Genomic DNA, 9,743 nt, shown 5'->3' with positions numbered 1-9,743 from the left:
CAGACGGTGTCGTTATTCTATAGGCATTACACTGTGCGTTGACTTCCTAATGACACAAGTTAAGGCACAAAAACAATCACATTATGGGGGTATTATGGATAATACAAGTTGGTCCTTTGAGTGCAGTTCTGTTCTGTACCATAAATTGTGCGTCGTGAAAAGCAGTTCTCGTCTTATTTTCAAGTCGCTGTATGAATATAAAACCCCTCAACAATTAAAAGCCTATGAAAAAAAAAGATCTACACACCGAAGGCCAAGCACACGGTTTCGCCACACACAGGCAAACACACAATGCAAGCCTCGGTTACCATAGAGACAGGGCACTCTGGACGTATTGAGGATTTATTTAAAGAGCCTTTCCCGGCATCTCCATTCCCCCGACACCCCGAGAGCAGACTGTCACCGCGTCTCACCGCAGCACGCCGCCTCGCGGCATCCAGGGCGCGACCCGCACCGGCGCCGCACGCTCTGTGGTGATGAACCGCTCGCCGTTACCGGGATGATCGTTACCGGGATGATCGTTACCGGGATGATCGTTACCGGGTTACGGAGGCTGGTGGCCGAAAAGCCACGTGGAAGTGGCCACTAGTTTCCTCGAATGTAATTGGTCAGTACGCCGGGTAAACTCACGCGGAGCACCCCGGGGGACACTTGTACACTTAAAAAAGGTTGTTTTCCCCCCCCCCCGCCCATCCAAGTTTTATAGTAGAGGCCATCTTTGCCTTCGGTTTCCTGTAATTCTATTCCCCGAGTGAAGATGTGGAAGTGACAAGGTCTCAATATTTAATGATATTACCGTCACGAGCGTAAGCAGTGAGACCGGCCTTGTTTGATTCAATTATCAAGCCCCTCGAGTATCTTCAGATCGCTCTCTGTAATTACAGAAGACCCAAAATGCTTCTATTGAATTTAAAGTGGTTGCAAGTCAGCTAGAAAAAAAATTGTGATTAAAAAAGAAAAGAAAAAAAGAATTAGATTGGAAAAACTTTTGAGTTTGAGCAACTGTGATGAATAAACTTATTCTGAGTGATACATATAGCATGGGGGTAATTAATGCTGTATTAGTATTTAAAGTTGTGTTGAGATAGAGAATGAATTAGACTTTGGCTCATAAAATGTGTTAACAAATAAAAAAGAAAGAAGAAAGAAAGTGTACTGATCAAGTATTCTTCCAATTCAGATGAACTCTTCCAACCACAAGACTAAAGGAGGACCAGAGGGGACGATCTGAAGGACTCATTTAGAGATGCAAAACTAAAGCTCCTGCACATGAGGTGAGACCCTCTTAGAGGCCAAGAGAGAAAGAAAAGGATGAAGCGCACAAGACGTAAAAAGATAAAAGCTGGATTGATGGACGGTGGGAGCAGCACTGTCAGGACTCCTCAACCCAGGAAGTGAAATCAGTTTCCTCCTGGTTTCCCCGGGGCTGTTCCACATGAGAGCTCCAGCTCCCCGCATCCACGAAGCACAGGGCGGGCCGAGCCGGAGAAGCCTCGCGACATTTGAGAGGGAGAGCGTGAGAGAGCGTGAGAGAGAGAGAGAGACGGCCGAAAGAGACATGTCCATTATTTCATCTGCGCAGTACAAAGGACATCCGAGCGAGGAAATGAGTCGAGGTTACACGGGGAAGCACAAGGATGGCTGAATGTCAGGAAGCACGGGAAGAGAAAGAGGAACTTTACGATAAAAGCCTGAAAAGATCACATGTGACTTATAGAGGACGCGAGGGAGGTGATGAAACCAAAAAGACACAGAGACAAAAAGGGAAAGCAGACAGGATTAATGTGACTGCCGGTCCCTATTTGTAAAGTATTGAACTCACTTTCCATGCGACCCACACTCTCCCTCTCCCTCTCCCTCAGACAGCACTCTTCATGTTGCACACTTTCACCTTTGAAGTTGCTTCGCATGCTGAAGCTCTTTTTTAAAGCATGGCCAGGGGTCCCCGCCAGGCAACCAGGACGTGGATAATGGGACAGGATAGAGGCGTCTGGGGGGTCCGATTTATATTCAAGATCACACAGACGCTGCACCTCAAGCAAGAGCTCAAATTGAAGGGGAAAAAAATCCCTACAAGAACCAATCAAGAGGATTGGCTGAGGGAAAAATACGGCACAGAGCGCTGATTTTGGCCAACGTGGGACACCGTCTACACTGTGCCAGCTTATGCAGAAATGTGAAAATAAAACACACACACACACACAGTGTGGGTGGGATGTGAAGGTGCGTAGAAGCCCTCTGGCCACAGGTAGCTCTCTAATAAAATGAGCTTTGGTGTTTAATCAGCCCCGTCTGCAGAAATAAGAACACATTTTAGGGAAGCCAGACGTTTCCAAAAGGTCCGGTCACATTCAGGGGCAAAGACGTTTGGGGTTTTCTCCGGCAGAGATGATTTCCCTCTCTCCGTTTGGATCCCAAGTTTGAAGTCTCACCTTTAAACGCACTTTTGCTACGCCGTGGTCGCCATAAGAAGTACCACAGAACCCAAGACAGCAGCGGCTCGAGCTACATCTGGGACATTTAGTCGGATAAATATATCATTTGAATAAGAGAGAAGACTGTTGCTGTCAGCTGGGAGGATTTGATGCTTTTCTTTGTCACATATTGTTGCGTTTTATTCTGTTAGTTGAATAAAACGAGACATTTCTCACAACTTTTTGACAGTTGTTTCATTGAGAGGAATCTGTGCGCTCAATTTGCACACGATCAATTTAAATTCAATGAAAAGACTGGATTGTTCACTCAATACTTTCCTCTGTCTACAACATTACAAAAGGTAAGAAAGTCTTCGTGGGCAGAAAATACTATCACAACATCTCCAACTACAATCACCGTTAAATAAGGAACATTGTTTGAATGCTCATCGCAGAATCTCCTTCTTCTCTCTTGCTCTCCTGTGTTGGAGTAGAAACGAGCCGTGTAAATAAACTCGCCTTGCCTCTCTGTTTATTCAATATTGGTCGTGACAGACATCAGCGTCACATTAAAAGGCAGCGAAGTGTGGAGATCAAGGTGATCCCTCGACCTCGCTTTCTTCTTCCCCTTCTCTAAATTATGCATTTATTCAATTCCCACTTCTTTTTAACCACTCGTTACAACGCCCAGATGATGTCCGGACACGGCCGTTAAGGTCGGACACAAATACATTGGCTTTCTCGTTCCCTTTCACACTGTCGGGAGTCTCCCTGTGCGGCTTGAAAAAAGAAACGGGAAGACAAAAGCCTTCCAAGACAGTCCATCGCTTTGGCTTCTCGCTCTTTTCACACGACAGCGACCCTCCCACCCCTGGGATTCCCTCTTTTCCCACGGGGTGATCGAGCTTCACGGGGACACACAATTAAATCTGTGTGGGCCACGAGGAGCACATCCATCGGAGCAGTGCGTTACTGTCAACTCAAAACACACACACACAATACACTCCCTCTTTCATGAATCCAAAAGACGGCCCAAATTAGCTCTTGTTAAATAACAGGAGGTGGCCAAATTCTGAAATCCCATCAAAGAGAAAGAGGTTGTCAGTTCTACTCAGGGAATGAAAGCTTCCCTGGGGTGAAACAAATCTCTTTGAGCTCATACAGTAGCTTCACACACACACACACACACACACACACACACAAAGATTAGGAAAAGAAAAAGGCCAAATGCTGCTCACCAAACTCCAGTCGTTGTGGGTGTAAATGTCGAGAAGAGATCAGAGGCGTGCCCCCTGCAGCGCCTTCCTGGTCTACCCAGTGACATCACCGCTTGGATTCAGAACTCTACGACCGGCCAATCAGCCGCGGCCGCCGATTTGAACTTGGACTTTGAAATGCAGATTTCGGCACGCCCGCTTCCTGTTCAGCTGTCAATGTTGTGGCGCGACAGTCGTTGAACATTAACAGGGATGATGACCGAGGCCGGGTGGATGATGACATCATGCAATAGAAAACAAGTCGAGCGCAACCAAATGACAGGCCGCTGTGCACCAGATCGGCACTCTGACGTCGACTCAACTCACGTATTCGAGTTCACGTGAGAAGTCAGTCAGGAGAATACAATTCCCTTCAAGTTGACTTTGCTCCGTGGTATAAATAATAACAGAGGATATAAAAACAGTTCTCGTCTGTGTGTCCCAACGGGAATTCTCAGTTTTACAATAACTACATAGTTGTTGATTTGACACAGTAATGGGATTAAAGTGTAGGCTCAAAGGGAGTGAGCCAAGTCCACTGCAGAGCTCTCATGAGCTTTGCTAAGTGACTGAAAGAACGAGATCGAGGACACAAGCGGCGACCATCTGCTTCCTCGGTCGGTCGGAGCCGATCCGCTGCGGTGGGTCTGATCGTCTGATCGTCTGATCGGACCCTTTGATGAACATGTTATTGGACATCTTGAAGTTGTTCTGCGTGCTCCAAAGTGTTTCTTCTCCCTCTTCAGACCGTGTCAGTCCTCCATGAACCATGTACTCTGAGACTCTACAGGTGACACTATCTCGCTTGACTTTATGCTCAGGATCTTTAATGTATGAAATAGAAACACTGGTAAAATAAAGTTGAACGCTGTCGTGAATAGCCCCTCCCCCTCTGCTTTAGCTTCAGCTCCCGGTCGCGGCTCACGTTCAGCCCGAGGCTTCATGACGAATCCTTCCTCCCGCGGCTGTTTGACCCTCTCGTCTCTGGACCGTTGACCGTCTCGTGGCCCAGAGGACGTTTCACTTACTCTTCTGAGTTGAGGCTCTTTTCCGTCCTGGCCCAAAGAAGAAACTCCCGTGGAAGTCCAAGTCTGAAGCTCCTGCAGAACCGCACCGTGCTGAGACTTCCCGACTCGCACTGATCGCATTCAAATGCACAAACTGTATCTGTATGCCACATGAGTGTAGCGGAGTGCACTTACTTCTTTTTCATTTTGTTTGAGCTGTCGAGACGTCGAACGACCTCAGAGAAGATCCTTGAGGCGAAAGGGGCGAGAGGCTGTGTGTGTTTTGAGCCGAGGCCTCGGTCTCAGGTACAGACACACGACCCGCCATGCCGCGTGGCGTCGTCACCCTCGCTCTGCAACTTCTCCTCCGTGCTTCCTCCCCGAGCTCGACGGCTCTCACTTTGATGTTTCGGATTTCAAAGAGGCAAATTGATGCCTTGCACATCACGATTCAAATGAAGAACATGCGAGCAATGTTGTTGTATCTACTCTATTTGACCCAGACATGCAAAGTAAATGGCCAACAGCTGTTTATCCTGTGTTTGGACTCTCGCGTGGATTCAAAACGACACAGAGTATCTCGACGTTGATGAAGCATCTGGGGACGAAGCCCTTTCTATTTTCACCGGGCGACTAAGCAGTCTGGACTAAACCGCCAGCTGAGCAGCTAACCTGAGGAGCATAATGCACCCGATAATTAAGGACACGCTGGTTTTATTTAAAATTGATGTCTAGTAATTAAGGGATGACACACTTAACAGGGTACTGCTTGTCTGCTTCTTTCTCTCCTCTGTTGTATTTTTTCTGAGCACGGTTGCATCCACACGCACAGCCGAACACCTACAAGATCATCATATCTTCAAAATGAGGTATTTACTGGCTAATGAGGACTCTGGTGCATTCGCTGTATGTGTGCTGCAATACGGCGTCGGGGAGCTCACTGGAGACTTCGTTAACAACTAATTGATTTCATTTGTGACATTGTGACACCGATAGCGTGCAGTTTTTCTGCAAATAAGATCAGACTGAACCATTTATATCCGTCTGCAGATTATGGGGAATAAATGAGGGCGGGGGAATGAAATGGCACATCTTCCCAGCAGGGATTGGAGTAATGGAAGTATGGATATAGCCCGAGATATGATGGTGTTTAACAAAGGAAGAGGGATTCCCTGCTCGTCCTCCCCGCCCCTCCGCTCCATTCTACGTCCATTCAAAGCTCCTTTTCCTCTGAATTCAGGCTAATTGAATTAGAGCTGCGTGATTAGAGCCCGGTGGCTCTCCAGACTTCATCCTCCGTGAAGCTGTGAGGCCGAGGTACGAAGCGAGGGTCGGGGGAGGACGACGGTGCGCGGCGTAGAAGTGGGCGCTTCTGAAAAGCGACGGTCGAGAGCAGAATAATGAGGATCGGCGAGAGGAGGGCAAAAAGAAACGCGACGCCATATTCTTCCGGCTTAAAGTCTCACCGGAGTGGGAAAAGAAGAACCAGAAAACGTGCCGAAACGGAGCCGTTTAAGTGTGCGGTTCAACAACGACCGGAGGGCGCGGCGCCTTCCAATCATTTTGTGCACGATCTGAGAGGAGCTGTGGCCGTAATGACACGGCGCGGTGATTTATTAGGCTGTTAGGATCCATCATAAAGCAGTCCGGCGGATGAACAGGAGCTGTAGATATACGCCGGGCCCCGCCGGCCTCTGTGTGAATAGAAAAACGACCTTGGACGCGCGAATCTCGGGGGGGAGCTCCATTAGCCCCCGACAAAGCCACAAAAGGAGCCATCACACAGCCTCTGAACGCTTTGCAGTCGGACCGCCGGCCTTCGAGGCGGCGCTGCGGCTCGGCCATTCACACATTCAAGACGTCGACTCCCTGTACATTTGGGGACCGGCCTGCCCTCCTCCAGTCGCCGCTAATTAGCCAGGTTCCCGAGGTGGTTTCCAACATTTCAGGTCCAGGGTCGAAGCAACGTGCGCCCCATTTCTACTGCGCCCTCTCACAGTTCAGCAGCGATGGGAACCCAAAGTAATAACAGCTGTCAGATGCACGTTACCCCGGCAACCATCTCTCTGGCAACTAGAGAAAAAGCAGCCGCCCCGACGCGGATGGGAGTTATTGTGCGCGAAGGAGAAAAAAAAGAAAACAGGCCAACAAACCGGATGGTTTGAAAAGAAAAAGAGTGAGAAGTTCAGCGAGAGAATGCAAATGTGAGTGCTGCTCCTACGCAGACGACAGCGGGAAGAAAAGCTGAATAGACTGCGTCGACATCACTGCATACAAACCTAGTTACCTTATCAGCAGGGTTATTAGCAGTAATCATTGCACTCACAATTTATTTGTATTTATTAAATGTATGTATGTGTGAAAAAAATATATATATATATACAGTATATAACATTTATATATAAAATGTATATTGATATAAATGTATATATATATATATACACACACAAACATTCACATGTAATAAATACAAATAAATAATAAATAAATACATATACATATATAGATACATATATAAATATATATATACATATATATATATATAAATACACATATATATACATATAAATATATACATACATACATATATATATATACATAGTGAGTATATTTCAAAGTAGTGAGTATAGTTCCTCAGTTCCTCAGCTGCTACTCGCCCAAGGTCTCTCAGACACACAAAGACAGACATTTTGCTTAAAATATCTCCCTTCAGAATTGACTAGAGATGGTTTGGCACATGAAAGGAAGTGCTTACATTCATAACTGAAACCCAAACACAGGGACTGTAACACTAGCACCTGTTTTGTCATACGAGAGAAAAAAATCTCAGGATACATTTTTTAAGAAGACGGATGTTAACAGAGAAAATACAAGAATTTCCCTTGGATGATGCCAAATGTATCCTTGAAATCCAAGAATGGGATTTTTTTCAGCAGAATCTTTGGAACAAGAAAACTACATTTTTACTTTAACATAAATACAACCAATGTGAACATCTGTGGTTGATAGTGTTTTAGTGCTGCAGTACATACAGGTGGATCAATATAAACCAATGATTTATTGCAAACAGCAACATTAAACTTAAATAATTATGTACAGGATTTACATTTTTATATATTTGACCCCTCAAGACAATTTTCTTGAGCTGCAACAGGAGGATAAGATGTTATGTTGAACCCTCATCTTGCTTTAAGCTACAGACTCATTTTAATGTGTTCAAACATTCAAGTACTATTTGACTATATATCTGTTAATATTTCTATTTGTTTAAGTCGATCACTCTCTTTTATGTGAACATCTTTTTGGTTGGTGTTGCCTTAAGAGGAGGTAATGTCTACATCCGATAACAATTTGAAATGTCTAAGATGATCCGGCAGTTACATGTTTTTGGTACTTGAAAGGCTAAAAATGTCCAGTATCCATATGAAATAGGTGGAAAAACATTCTTCCATCACAAAAAAATCACCCTATGACACCAGATGTATCTTGATTCATCCACTGCTACGACTACTACTACTACTTAAGAACATTCACATCACCCTCGTCTTCCTCTCCTTTTGCGTTGAAAGCAAGACGCATGTCCAGTATCTGCAAGGTGGAACGTGAATGTATCACATATCCTCGTCGGCGGAGACGAGCCAGAGCTGTGAGCTGACAGATATCCAGTTCACGTCTGGAGCATGATTCAGTCGGCCTGGCAGAACACATCCATCCATCTTCCCGTCCACTGCCCATCCTTTCCCTATTCTTCCTCTCGGGCTGTTAAACGGGCGCACCGCTGCCTATCTCGTCGGCAGCCTTGCGCTGTCACCTGCGTGTAATAAGCCACTCACTAACAGTCGGCGTAATGAGAGCGCCGCTCGGGCTGAGCGGCCGGTCGCCATTACGGCTCCACGGGCCACCGCCTCGCAATTAGCCTTCTCCTCGCGGACTGCGGCTCGGCAGCTTCGCAGAGTTCTGCGCTCTGAAAAAAATGGCGAACCGGCCTGAAGTCCCTGGAGAGGAACCTCCAGACTTAGTGCTCCACCCGAATTATGACAAATGTTTGAGTGTTTAGATAAAGTATGAGATGGGGGGGGGGGGCGAGGGGAGGAACAGTACAGTCAGGCTCGAGATCCGATGCTGCAGTGTGTGCCGGCAACGAGAGGAGGGAAACAGGAAAGGTTGCCGGTTTAGTTTCAAATGGGTCTTCAATGCATTTGAAAACCCTGAATATAATGAATGAACATCATGCTGTATGTATTTAGAGGACTTGTCACTAAACATTGAGTCCATAAACCCATGTCTACAATGTTTACCGGGGAAATATATCATTCAGAAGTAGAACCCTTTTCTCATAGACTTCGATACATGGGCCGTCTTTTTGCAACCAGATGAGTCGCCCCCTGCTGGCCATTAGAAGGAAGTTCAAGGAGCTTCCAGATTGGCTTCAATCTTCACTTTTTGCAGGTTATAGACAGATTTTTCCGCAAAAACCACGAGCAGAAAAGATTAAAATGAAGATGTCACAGCAGTCATGAGGATATTTCTGAAATAAAAGACATGCTGACCGAAGGGAAAAAAACAAACATATTTGACTGACTATACTTAAAGATATTTACACTAGATATAATACGTGTTTGATAGAGTTCTCTCCATGTGCAAGCATATAGAAGTGCAAGGTAGAATACATATTTAACTACTTTTTATAAGACAAAATCCTTTTGGAAGGTATGAGGAATTCATACCACCGTTAAATTGCAAGAACATTCCCTGTGAAAATTCTCACTCACTTTGCCGTGCCTCACATGTTTGAATCGTCCCGAGACGGAGGAATATTTCATGAATGAACAACGTCAACACATTTTTTTCTGCCTCCAGCTTCATTAAAAATGAAACATTCCTCCTCTAATTGATTTCATCCACGCTTGAGTCAAAACACGAGTGGGACCTCAGATACGAAAAGGATGATTACAGGTCTCCTCCTCCTCCTCCTCCTCCTCATTATGTTTGTGTGTTGAATATATGCATCGGCTGTGTTTTCACTATGCATGCCGAAAAAAGCTTTAAAGGACATATGTTGCAAT

Source organism: Pseudoliparis swirei, chromosome 4, assembly GCF_029220125.1.
Source record: "Pseudoliparis swirei isolate HS2019 ecotype Mariana Trench chromosome 4, NWPU_hadal_v1, whole genome shotgun sequence".
In the NCBI taxonomy this organism is placed as follows: domain Eukaryota; kingdom Metazoa; phylum Chordata; class Actinopteri; order Perciformes; family Liparidae; genus Pseudoliparis; species Pseudoliparis swirei.
Note: the sequence above shows the minus strand (reverse complement) of the source record.